Source organism: Montipora foliosa, chromosome 11, assembly GCF_036669935.1.
Source record: "Montipora foliosa isolate CH-2021 chromosome 11, ASM3666993v2, whole genome shotgun sequence".
Lineage (NCBI taxonomy): Eukaryota > Metazoa > Cnidaria > Anthozoa > Scleractinia > Acroporidae > Montipora > Montipora foliosa.
Window position 1 is genome coordinate 12,865,603 of NC_090879.1, and position 4,182 is coordinate 12,869,784.

The following is a 4,182-nucleotide window of genomic DNA, read 5'->3' on the forward strand; positions in this document are numbered from 1 at the left end:
TATTGAAAGTTTGATGTTCTTTAAAACTAGCATATTTGCCCTCGAAGCTTCGATTCCCCCCCCCCTTTCTCGGGTGCAAATATATATTGTTTTAAGAATCTATCCATTTCCGTTGGGGAAAAGCTATCAGCCGATAGGTTCCTCGACAGAAACACTCTCAGGGATTGGTTTAACGTAGGTTTAGGTCCTTATGTTTAGTGTCACTTAAAACTCGGAGGGCATGCAAGTATGAAATATGTCTGCATGCACTCTTTTTAATGAACAAAACAACGAGACCGTCCCAAAACCTCTCTGACGTAATTAGTCACATGATCTGTATTGGGAAAACAAAAATGTACAGAGATAAAAAGGGGGGTCTCTTAAATCGACCTACTACTGGACGTTTCTCCAAGGCATTCGACACTGTTGCGCAACCAAGCGTCCTGCTCCTGAAACTAGAAGTATTACGTGGCATCCGTGTGTCCACCATCTAAACTGGATGCAATCATGGCTGTGTGAACAGAACTCAGCAAGTGGAACTTGAAGGTGAATATAGTGAGACCGGTCACGTGAAAAATCAGGAGTACCCACAAGGAACAGTCTTAGGGCCCCTTACTCTACATTAAACATGACATGGGCAATATACATCTCATTCCAATTTGAAACTTTTTGCTGATCTGACACCCTCCTGTATGGCCTTGTCCATAATGCAAGTGATGCCTTACATCTATTCAACGAGACCTAGACAGAGCGCTTGTTACCTGGGCACAGGAACTCGGGAAAATGAAACTTGCTAGCCCTCTAAATGTTATGTTCTTTCGGATTTACAGGATCGAAGAACCCTATTATAGTACAATTACACCATGCTAGACCAAACACTAAAGGACCTAGGTTGACCGACGCAAACCTCATCTGGGTATTACTATCTCTAGAAACACCATAAACTGGAAAAACTCGTGTGTCTTTGGATGTGAAAAATATAACAAATAGGGCCCTGGGCTGTTATTAAAAGGAAGGAACTTTCCACTCGTGTCCAGTATAGAGTTAAAAGCACAAGCATACACGCTACTGTAGTAAGACCTATCTTAGAATATGGTAAACGCAAACGACATAGTTGTCAAATCGGCCGACAAAAGGCGGCGCGGTAGTTCTTGTTTGGCGGTCCGACATTTTACCAAAAAGAACTTTGTGCGTGTAACTTGTCAGGGATACCTCGGTTTTATGGCCAAACAATCCCTCAAGATCCCACTGGCTTCCAAAAATCAAAAACTTGTCACAAGACACCATTCAAAATCTTATACTGTTAATCAAAGTAATTACTCGGGACGCTCTAATTCTCATCGATCAAGACCCCTAGAACTTCGTGCATTTACTTCTTGCCTAAAATTCACAAACCCAACAACCCATGGTCGCCCTAGTTCGTTTATGCCTGTAGTTTTTGCCCCGTCCCACCGAACTCATTTCTAGCTACTTAGACGAGGATTATGACGCCTATTACGTCAAATCTTTGCCGTCATTACATTGAAGACAGTAACACACGCACTACAAATTTTCCGCGATCTTACAATTTTTCCGGCCAAGAACAACCTTATTTTCACCATGGACATCACAGTCTCTATACACAGCTCATTCCTAATAGCGTAGAGTCTTCAAGCACTTAAACACTTTTTCGATCAACGCACTGTCAAAGAACCTAGCCTGCGGAAACGCTCCTCCGCCTTGCCGAACTAGTTTTAACGCCCTTAACTGTTTTTCATGTCGCGAGCGGCAAACTAGTTACAAACATAATTAGTGGTGTAGCGACGTGTGGCACAAGAAATGGGGACCTAATCTTTTGGTAGGATATAGGTTGAACACCAATTTTTAATCAGTACAACGGCCCCAAACCTGAACTCGGTACGGGCCGGCTACATCGACGACTGGCATCGGCGCTATTTCATCCAGTCAGAGTGAAGAACTCGGAGTTCAATTTATAGAACTCTCCGTCAACTCTTTTCCATCCTGCTCTTAAATATACTTGGGAAGTTTCGGAAAACTTCATTGGCGTTTCCTAGATATCAAAGTTTCTATTAGAGCAACGTGCTATGGTACTAGTGTGTCACGTACAAACCTACAGATTCACACAGTTATTTGTTGTATTCATCGTCACATCCATGCATGTCAAGAACTCCATTCCGTATTCTCAATTCTTAGACTTCAAACGTCTATGTAGTGATGACTCTGATTTTTCCAGCAAATCAGAGGAGATGTGCCAGTTTTTCGAAAAACGTGGCTATCCTTCTCTGTGGTCAAAGCGGGCCATCATCGCGCCCAACAATTTGATCGACAGTCATCACTACAAACGTCACAAAAAGATAAGAATGACAGAATTCCATTCACCCTCACTTTCCATCCGCATAATCACGCGTCAAAAGTATCATTCTTAGTAATTTTAAATTACTCCAAAATGATCCCGAGACTGGTAGAATCTTTTCGCAACCTCCACGTTATTTATTCATTCAAACGCGACAAAAACGTAGGCAACTTTTTAGTTAGAAGCGCGCTCAAAACTAACGAGCAACCCGGCACTTTCAATACGCGCGCTCACGATGCCAAAAACTTGTCTTTTCATTGTTAACACTAGCAAGATATCGGACCTAAGCGATCTGTTAAGATCACCGATCGTTTCACATGTACCTCCGCAAATGTCATTTATTGCATAACCTGTACGTTATGCAATAAATTATACATTGGTGAGACAGGTAGACGACTAGGTGACCGATTCCGCGAACACCTTCGCGATGTTGAGAAGAATGACAAGGATGCATCTAAACCAGTCGCTCGCCATTTTAATCTGCCTAACCACTCCAAAAAACACATGGCTATCTGCGGCCTTTCCCTACATCTAGGTACTACGGAAAGCCGCAAGAATCTGGAACAAAAATTCATCTTTCAAATCGGCACCCTTAATCCTCACGATATTAACGAACGCTTTTCATTTAACTAATATAGTCCTATTTTTCACGTTGCCATGTTATTACCAATAGCGTAGCTCCTACTCTACTATAAAAACTACACGTAACCCATAATCCCTCGATTCGCTCTGACGAAGGGCTAACGCTCGAAACGTCAGCTTTTAGAATCTCTGTACGGTGGCCAATTTACATTATCAACTCCGTTGATAAAACCAAAATTTTAGAATATGGTAGTTCTGCATGGGATTCGCTTGCAGGATGTACCAAAAAAACCTGGCTCACGAGACAAGTACAGCGACGTGCTGCGCGTTTTGCTACTAAAACATACTCAGACAGGAAGGATGTGTTACACAAGCAGTAAACTATTTAATTGGCCAACATTGGCGCATAAAAGGAAAGTGAAACAGACTAACTTTAATGTACAAGACACTACACGGCCAGCAGTAATCAATATACCACCTTATGTGAACATAAAACTGTAACGAAAACTAGAAACTTTGATCTAATGAAGTTTATTCCGGTACAAATATCATGTGATGAGTACAAATACAGTTTCTGGTCTAGAAACAATTAATAACTGGAACAGTTTACGCCGCCAAATACCGTAAATATGACCTCAATAAGTAATTTTAAAGTATCTGTAAATGATTATATCTCTGCTAAAGTTTTAGTTCTACCAATTATTATTTATTTCATCATTGTTAGAGCGATTTTCAATTGAGTGTCGAAAGTAATTAGATAATTACTTTGGTTTATGATTAGCTCACCTCAGTGATTGGTTCAAAGTTCTCGCGCCCATTTTTTAAACCAATCAGAAATGAAACCAAAACCAATCATGGCTCGCGCGTGCACATTTTCCCGCGCTTTGTGTTGGCTACGATGTAGTTACTTCGAGTTTTGATTGGTTTGCCGGATTGTCTCGGTCCTTTTTGATTGGCCAAAGTAATTACTTTGGTTTTGGTTTTACGACACTCAATTGAAACTCGCTCTAAAACAACAATTATTTATTACCTTAGTTGGACATATTTATTTACTCATTTTATCTTTGCACTTTGCACTGGAATTTACTAGATGTCCTTGTAGGATTTTGCAAACTAATTATGTAGATGTAGATGCACATGCTATTGGATAGTTAAAAACAAAAGCTCACAAATACAATGAATGCCGACTGAATACAACAAATCACACATACCAGGCATTTTAAAGAAAACAGGGTCCAAAATTAACTTTTTTATATGGGAGCCAACTG